This window comes from Jatropha curcas, chromosome 1 (genome assembly GCF_041381405.1).
Source record: "Jatropha curcas cultivar XTBG-Jc1 chromosome 1, XTBG_Jcur_1.0, whole genome shotgun sequence".
In the NCBI taxonomy this organism is placed as follows: Eukaryota; Viridiplantae; Streptophyta; class Magnoliopsida; order Malpighiales; family Euphorbiaceae; genus Jatropha; species Jatropha curcas.
The window spans coordinates 6,958,211-6,968,274 of NC_143151.1; the positions used below are offsets into that span (position 1 = coordinate 6,958,211).

Below are 10,064 nucleotides of genomic sequence, written 5' to 3' on the forward strand. Positions count from 1 at the left end.
GGACTTGTAACCATTTGGGCAGACTATGGTGAGGGCATTTTATCAACAAATCTTTAAATCTTTCCCAAGCCTCATACAAGCTTTCTTGATCATGATGGGCAAAAGTAATAATCTCATTTCTTAGTTTAGTTGTTTTAGAAGATGGAAAGAATTTAGCCAAAAATTTCTGGGCTAATTCTTCCCAAGTTGTAAAACTTCCAGCAGGACAAGATTGCAACCATGATCGTGCTTTGTCCCTTAGAGTAAAAGGAAAGAGCCTTAATTTAATGGCATCTTCGGAAACACCATTTTGTTTGAATGTGTCACAAATTTCCAAGAAATTAGTGATATGAGCATTAGGGTCTTCACTAGGAAGTCCTCCATATTGAATAGAAGTGGAAAGCGTTTGGATTATTGCTGGTTTGATTTCAAAATTATTTGCTTCCACTCTTGGTCTAGTGATGCTGGAGGTAGCACCATTGATAGAGGGGGTGGTGTAGTCTCGCAAGGTGCGGACATTTTGTTGTTGTCCGATCTGAGGATTCACAGTAAGAGGTATGTTTGGGAGTTGAGGATTAAGTCCGTCCATGTTTGTCTGTTGTTTGGATCTGTTTTCTCGTGCTCTTCTTGCTGCGTTGTTTCTTCTGCAGGTTTTCTCAATTTCTGGATCAAAGATCAGAGGTTCTGTTCTTCCGGATCTTCTTTGCATAAAACCTGAGATAGTCTTTAGAAAAATTTAATGAATAAAACAAATAAATAAGTAAATGTCTAAATTAATAACAAGATAATTCGTATTGATATTGGTATTGTCAATCCCCGGCAACGGCGCCAAAAACTTGACAGCTTATTTCGCAAGTGTACGAATCGCTACAAGTAATATATGATGAGTAAGATATCGTTCCCACGAGGATTGTAATCCAAGTACCAAAATTATGTTATCTTATTATTATTTAAACGATAAATGAGGAAATTGTTTATGGAAATTAAATTCAACAAGTAAAAATAAGAAGTTAAGCAAGCAATTATTGATTAAAGAAATCAAGGAAGTAAAACTACTAGGGGTTTTGATTTCACTTAACTCTATCCAATTTATTTCATTAGTTCATTAATCAATTTAATTATTCAAGTAGGGGAAACAACCCAAAAATCACTAACAAGCTCTCCCGATGTATTGTTAGCTATTTTAACCCGGTCTAATTACCTATCTTCCAATAGCGCAATCAAACATGAATTAAATCATTAAGTTTTATGGTTTGTTTTGTGAATTCATAACCTAAGGTCATTAACTTATGAAAACCCCCCATGAGTCAAACCGTATAGCTTCCGCATCAAGTTATTATTCTCATGTGTTTTATTAACCTTTTCTTATCAAAGATCCTTCTTCCGATAGTGATAATTGAAATAAATCAATCTAGGGGAAAATTCTGCCTAGAAGCATTAAGTTCATTAATAAATCATAACTTGAATAAGGAAAAAATAAATCTAATTGCATAAATTGGAAAAGAGATTAAGCTACATCAAACCCTAGTATAAGAATTTAGCTACACATAGTACTTAAATAAAACCCAATAATACTTGATAAATATTCCATAATCAATAAAGATAATGAAAGAAATAAACAAGATTAAGAGTTTAGAAATAAGAACTAGTGATGGATTGCTTGGATGGCTTCCTTGAAACTTTGCACAACTCTTGAATACTTAACTTCAAAAGAAAATAAAACTATGCACAAGACTAAGAGAATGAGAGAAAGATGGAGAGTGGAGTGTAATGTGTAATATGATGGAATGGGGATATATTTGAATGGCTTCCTTCTCCTCTTTATATAGGCTTTTTGGGGGAACATTTCTCATGTTTTAATGAATAAAGTCTAACTTTGTGAGGTGGAAAAGCTCCAAATCAAGCCATATATTGCTCTCAATTATGGCTTTCCAAATGCACATGATTGAACTTTGACTGGTATGAGAGGAGAGCATCCAAAGTGTCTTGTGAAAATTGTAGAAATTAATTGGCAACTTTTGACTTAATTTCAGGTTTCTGCTTGGCACGGGCATGCTGCCTGGCACGGTCTTGGGCGTGTCAGGCTCTAGAGGTTTAGAGGCTTCGGCACAAGCCGTGTTCTATAGCATGATCTGGCAAGCTAGCGCGCACGGCCGTGCAGTCTCCTGGAAGTTTGGCTAATAGCGCGCGCGGTCGTGCGGTATGGCACGGGCTGAGGCGTGCATCTCTCTGGAAGTCTAGAACTAGTGTGGCACGTGCGTGCTTCAGCTGCACGGGCGACATCCAGTGCGCGTACGGGCGTGTTCCTTGGCACGGCTTGGGGCGTGCAGTTCTCTGGTTTTTCGGCTTGATTCACCTTGCGCTAGGCACAGCCGTGTTCCTTAGCACGCGCTGAGGCGTGCCAATTGTGTTTTGCCTTGTTTTTGTTCTTTTCTTTGCAAGATCCTACAATTTTCTTTCCAATCAAGTGAGTTGTGTTTCAAGGAAGCTTTTAAATAAAAACATACAAATATTATACAAAAAATAATTTATATAAATTAAAAGTACTAAAAATGAAACAACCCGAATTTTTATTTTCAAAAAATTTTCCAATTAAATTTAATGAACCGACAGCTTGTAAATTAATATTAATATTTTAGTGCGAATACTGTGAGAAACCGGATCGAAAACCGATTGAAAAAGCTAAAAACCAGTTAAAAATCGATGATTTGGGCCGAATCGAATCGAACCGAACCGGTTCGACCCAAAGCATCTAGAAAATTCCTTTTTTTTTTTATATATCCAACGCTGCACCTTCATTTCTCACCCACCATTTCTGCGCCACCTCTAGCCCACCACCGCACCACCACCACCTCCTCCTTTCTTCCTTTTCTTCTTTCTTTCTTTCTTTTCTTTTCTTTTCTTTTCTTTTTTTCTTCCCTGCGTCTATCTCTGTGTGACTGGCGAGAGACAGCAGATCCACTGCACGCCACCCAGCCCTCGCCGCCTCTCTCCACACTGCCAGTCGACCTCCGGCCACCAGCCCCATTTCCGGTTAATCGAATTCCGGCAACAATATATGATGTATAATTTAGTTTTAGTGAATGAAATTAATTGTTTGTAGGTAATTTATTTAGTTAAGTTAGTGTTCTTGAATTTATTTAGTTAATTGATTTAGTTTAGTTAGTTTAATTTTAATAATTTTAGTCGATTTAGTTAATGTTAGTAATATTAGTTAATTAAATTAAATTTATTATTTGAAGTTAATTAATTTAGTAATATTAGTTAATGAAATTAATTTTATTACTTGTAGTCAATTAGTTTAGTTAAGTTAATGTTAGTAATGCTAGTTAATTAAATTAATTTTATTATTTGTAGTTAAGTAATTTGGTTAATTTAATTTGATAATTGTGAGTAGTTAACAGTTTTATAATTTTAGTATTGATTTAATTAAAGTAGTTTAAATATAATGTTATTGTAATGTATAATTTGGATTGTGTGGTGATGTTGAGATTGGAGGAGGATGGGAAAATGTTGTTTGATTAATTGCCCGACGGATGGGCCGTATGGATTGAATATTTGTGAAATTGTTGATATTTTAATAGGTAGATAGTCCAATTTTTAAAGGAGATGCTGCCGAAATTTCGGTAGAAAAATAAAAATAAATTTGGTATAAAAATAAAATAAATTTCGGTAGAAGAAAATAAATAAACTAGAGTTAGATAAAATAAAATAAAATAGAATAAAATAATAATAATAATAATAATAATAAGAATAAAAGTTATGTCAGAAAAGAAATTTAATATAGAGAATAATTAAGTATAAAAAGTAAGAATAGGAAATAAAAATTATTAAAGGTAAATAAATATTTTATCTGATATAATTATTTTCTGGTGTCATTCTTTAAATTTCTTAGATCGCCCGGGTCCATCTAGTGCTCCTCCAGGACAGAATCAAAGCTAGAATTTCGCTCTCCACCACTGTGAGTAATAATAAATAATGCATATCAACATGCATTTGCATAGCATTTTTTTTACAGGGACAAAATCCGCTCCATTCTTTCCATCACAAGTAAAGATCTTCCGCTTATGTACTTGGGGGCTCCCATATATAAAGGCATCAACAGGGCCCAATATTGTACATATCTACTTCAGAAAATCGATGCTAAGCTGAACGGATGGACAAAAAAGTTTCTTTCCACTGGGGGTAGACTGCTCCTTATTAAACATGTTCTCAGTTCTATCCCGATACACACGCTAGGAGCCATGTCTCTACCGAAAAGTATTATTGCCATCCTTGAAAAAAAATTTGCAGATTTCTTCTGGTCTTCTAACACTGCTACTCACAGGTATCATTGGTTAAACTATAACAAATTTTGCTTCCCTGTAGCAGAAGGCGGTCTTGGTCTAAGATCGCTGACCTCTCTCCAAATGGCTTATTCCCTCAAACTGTGGTGGAGATATTGTGAAGGCACATCATGTTGGGCAAAGCTGCTAAGGAAGAAATACCACAGAAAAGGTCTTATGCAGTATATAACTACTGACTCCTGCACTTGGAAGAGAATTTGTCAGGTTCATTTAGCAGCAAGCACGTTAACTTCAAATGAGGGAGATGGTCCTTGTTGGCCTGCGAACAACGGGGAGAACTTCTGTTTAAAATTAGCATATGATTTAGTGAGACCAAGGAAGTCAGCCACGCTCTCTTACCGCTCAATTTGGGATCCAAACATTCCTGTCAAAATCTCAATCCTCACCTGGAAAATTTTGCAAGGAGCTATGCCTCTCCCATCTCGTCTGCAAAGGATGGGAATTCAGCTTGCTTCATTCTGTCCTTTTTGCTGTGCAGCTGAGGGATCAATTAACCACGTCTTCTTTTCCTGCTCGAAAATTCAGCTGGTTTGGAAATTCTTCCGAGACTCTTTCTTCACTAAAGCACTAATGGCTCCTTCCCTTCGACAAGAACTGATCTCATGGTGGCTTCATTCTGCTCCCAAATCATCAACAGGTATAATCATGCGATACATTTCCCAACTCATTCTCTTCTCAATTTGGTCAGCATATTGCTGTCTCACCTGGGGCGAAGGAGGTTTTCATGTGCCCCACTTGCTGGAGCAGATTCGTACTCTGATCTACAAATGGGGGGTTGCCCACTCAGAATCAATCTTTGCAAAATCCATCCCTTTATTTCAAGACTACCTGCCTGAATTCTTTGGTAAAAAATTGAAACTTATGTTGGTGTCTTGGGTCAGGCCACAACTTGGCTATTATAAACTCAACGTAGATGCTTCCTACACTCCTTCTTCTTCTGCGGGAGGTGCCATAATCAGGGATCATTCAGGTAGCCTCATTGCTGCATATTGCTTCCCAATTCAGGCAAGTGATTCCGAAGATGCTGAACTCCAATCGTTATTTTTCAGTCTCCGTTGGAGTCAACAATTAAACGCCTCTCCCCTTCACATCGAGAGTGACTCCAAATCAACAATAGATTTCATCACCTCCTCCGCTTCAGCAGGTACGCCTCGCTTGGCCAAACAAATCAAGAATCTAGTCTCGGGAACCAATGTTTCTTTCAACCATGTTTATCGAGAGGGAAATCAAGCAGCTAATTTTCTAGCTCGTTACAGCAGATTGAACTCAGTTAATTGTTATTTTTTCACTTTTGCTTCTCTGCCCCATTTACTTAAAGGCATTGTAAATTCAGACATATTGGACTCTCCATATATAAGATATAAATAACTTTCTCCCAAAAAAAAAAAAAAAAAATATTAAAGCTCATATTTATTTTATGTTGCATAATTGTATATTTTGATGTATTTGGTGCAGTACATTGAAAGAATTGTTTGAATAATTGTGTTGTGCATATATTGTGATTTGTTTGTGTGGAATTGGGATGAAGTGGGTCACCATGGGACTGTGAGACCGTACCATTATATGGATTCAATATGATTACTGTTAGCCGGGTAAATGGGAGATCGGCGCCCCCGTGTGCACCTACTGCTATGATCTGTGTGATATGGAAAACCACAGGTTGGTTTCTTTATTGGGCGCACCTGATAATCTAGATTTGATCGCAGCCCGCAGGGTAACCTCCTGTTGTGAGCGCCTGATGATCTAGATTTGATGGAGACGACCGGGTTACCTCCTGTTGGTATGAAAAAGAAAAGAGAGAATGGAAAAACAATGAGAGGGCTGGTCAAGTGAGGATTAGACCGGTGGGCCAGTATGGGGGATCGGTTCCCTGGTGCACATGTGAGAGGATGAGTCATGTGGAAGGACGGCTCATCGGGGGTTCGGTGACTCCACTGACTAATTTCCACGTGATGTGATTATTTGAAGGTGATATTGTTTGTGGGTGCTGATGTAATGTCATATGGTTGACTGTTGTGTGTTCATTCAGTATACTAGGGTGCATTTTGCTTGACTGTATGTGGTGTGTATTATTTATTATTATTCACTGAGTTGCAAAACTCACCCCCTTCTCTCCAAACCTCCCAGGTACTAGGAAGCAGTTGATCCGACTGAAGCTCTGAAATCTTCTCCGCAGAGTTATAAATGTAAACTTTATATTCTTGATATTTAATTTTGAATGTATAAATTATTCTTTTATCAGATTTTTTTTGGACTCCGCAGTTATAGGGCTGTGTATTTAAATTGGGCCTTATTGTTAGCATTACGCTATAAATTAATTATTGTGCAATTAACTGTAGGTAAACTAGTAAGCCCTTATTGTAATTATGAGTTATTGTGAATAGGCCCTGGTTAAATTTTATGTATTATTTGATATTGGGCCAGATGTTTGAAAATTTTATAAAACTTTTATCTTAAGTCATATGGGCTTACTGTTTTGTTGAAATTAGGAGAATCATGTAGACAGATTGAATAATTTAGGCTTACTACGGGCCTCGGGGGCCTTAAGCTTACCTGGGCCCTAGTGCCGGTCCGGCCCACGGAAACGGGTCGTGACAAAAAATCTTAGTGAAAATTACAATAAAAACACTATAAAAATCAACACTATCAGTAGTACGAAAGCCTACTTCGACCAATCACTGGGCATTACCAAATTTTCTACCATCCAAATAATACATTACCTAAATATAGTCAGCACCATAACCTAATCATTGTAGCCTCCTCCTCTACTAATAAATTACTATCAATCTTCTATGGAGAAAATTATGACTATCGGGCAATTAAAATGAGAATATATTTTATTTACTAAGAATTATGGAAAATTGTGGAAAAAGGAGAGATTTAGCTAAGCAGTTCCACTTCAAACGCAAAAGAGTAGAAAAAGCTAAAGGATGAAAAGGGAAGAGATGTAGATGTCTTACTCTACATGTCAAACGATTAATTGATTCGAGACGTGCAATCTAATATGAGCTATTGTTCACCTAATGTTAAAAATCAAATGTACAGAGTTTACTTACTCAAATATCCATGAAATGTCACAGACTGTTTGTAATTTATATTGAGAGAGATGTATTTGTAAGTATTGAAGATAGACGAGAATTATTATTAACCTAATTTTAGTAATTTATTTTATTTTCTAAGGAATATTCATCACTTGTATTTATACATATTACTTTTATAAATTATATATTTTAATTGGACCCCTCAATTAATTTTCTAGTTAAATCACTGGCTATTATAAATTATAAATAAATTATAAGACTCAAACTCACATATTAGCTATATACTAATCAATTACTCCATTCTAGACAAACAAAAGAAAGAAATGCAATATTTTTAAACCACAATAATTAATTAATCAGGAAAAAAATTAAGTTGAACATTCGTACCTTTAGAAGAAAACCATCAATGGAATATCTTTTGTTGGAAAAAGATAGAGAAAATACACAAGAATTTTGAATATTAGCAAAAACCTAAAAATGTGTTAATAGTGACCTAAACTAAATATTAGGGCTTTTGGAAGGTAAACCTAAAAGGAAAATGAGAGTTTAATTAGAACATTCCTACCTTTAGAAGAAAACCCTCAATTGAATATCTTTTGTTAGAAAAAGATCGAGACAATGCACAAGAATTTTGAAGATTAGCAAATACCTAAAAAAATGTGTTAATAGTGACCTAAACTAAAAATTAGGGCTTTCGGAAGGTAAACCTAGAAGGAAAATGAAAATTTACTTCACAATAATTTGATTGATTCGCTTAACAAATTTGATGCATTAGTTCACATTTCAAATCTAAACTCGTTAAGGATGTATTTATTTCAACTTATTATAGCTTATTAAATACAAATATTAGTGGTTCACATAAAAAAAAAAAAAGTTTATTTTGTGTTGTCTTTTCAGATAAACAATTTATCTGAATATAAAGGTAAAAACTTATCTTATTCAAAAAGTTAAGTTTTCTTAACTTATTCGGTAAGTTGTATAGTTTTTTTTTTTAACTAGAAAACAAAAATATTTTCACGTTGTATTTAAAATCACAAATTATATCATACTATGTAGAATAGACTTTATATTGTATAATTTAACTTTATATTTTATTATGTTAGATCATATACTTCAAGAAGAAGTGATTATAATTTAACTTTATATTTTATTATATAGTGAGTTATAAATGTTGTACTTTTAACTTTTTTCAAACTAGTTTGATAACTTTATATTTTATTATATAGTGAGTTGTAGATAATGTACTTTTTAACTTTTTCAGACTAATTATGGATGTATTAGGGAACCTATTGACTTAGGATATATTCCTTAAAAATGTTAAATTTTTTTCTGGTTCTTTAATTTTAATAAAATTTTTGTAGCTGAAAAAATATTTATAAGATTCATGAGTAAATTGAAATACAATCATATTATGCTAGTAATTAAATAATAAATTAAATTTGTATGTTTGACGTTTCTTTTTGAAAGGTTGTATATTTTGCTTTTATCTTATATAATATAATGTCAATATTATTATGATGTAAAAAATGCATATGTAAAAATATAGAAGGTCAAATATATAAATGAATGTAGTCATTCAAATTATTTAGATATTTTATTTATTAAACAATCTTAATCATTCAGCAGTAAGTCTTAATATAACCCTTAATCATTCAGTTCAATAAACTGTTGATTTAGGTTTAGTATTCAGTTCAAACAAACCAAGCCTAACTGTGATTTATTCACTTGTCAAATCTAATACTTTAATTGACATTTCAAACGCCAAATTCATTAACTATAACTAGGACTGTTCAAATAAAAAAAAAAAATCCACTAACAACTTGATATGCAACATGATATGAAAATTAACTTCCTTACTGAAACAGAATTCCATAGTTATGTCTTTTCTTTATCAGAAAAAATAATTTTTACTAAATTATATTGTCCACGACAAAATTTACTTTATCCAAGTACTATTTCAAACTATTAGGCTACCCATTTACACTCAACCTAATATGGATAATTTAAGTAAATAAAACCTTAGTCAAAATATCATATACACCAAACTAGAAAAACATCAGAAACTATCCAAAATTCTTAATACAACTAATAACTAAATTTTCATAATAAAAAAACAAAAGCAAATGCAAGCACAACCTACCTACAGTAAAGCCAAACTATAAAAGAGACATTTCTTGAGAATAGAAAAGCCAAATAAAGCTGACTTAATTAGCTTCAAACTTGTAGTAAATTTTGTCTTCACAATCAATCATCATGTGAAATTGCAGTCCAAATGATTTATATATTGTTCTTTCAAGTATTATAGCTAAGTAAGGGATCTTCATGTGACTCAACTCCCTTTTTTTAGCTAACAGATCTATAAAATGATTCTATTCTCTACATATTGTTATTTTCATCATCAAAGAAGAATTTTTATTTAAGAATTAAATAGAAATAAATATACGTTTAGATAAAACTCAATTAACCAAGTTACTGCACCCAAGCCATCAGTCTTTTCCCAATCCACCCTATCATATCCTGGAAAGTTAAGTAAAACCTGAATCCATACCCAATAGATAATCCAAAGTACAAGAGCGAATAGCAGCAGTCCCTTTTCATGAGAATAAACTACTGAAAAAAACACAGGTAAATTAGATACAATTTTATAACCATGCCAAAAAAGGTGTTGTAGATGTTGCCCCTTTCTATGCCAATGAAT

At 33.6% G+C, this 10,064-nt stretch overlaps 1 non-coding gene across 1 annotated transcript; it reads left to right on the plus strand.

Annotated features, from left to right (window-relative positions):
* Positions 1-20: 20 nt before the first annotated feature.
* Positions 21-127, plus strand: LOC149498902 (small nucleolar RNA R71). Its single transcript, XR_016319164.1, has one exon. It is a non-coding gene; the product is annotated as a small nucleolar RNA R71 (small nucleolar RNA).
* Positions 128-10,064: the final 9,937 nt, after the last annotated feature.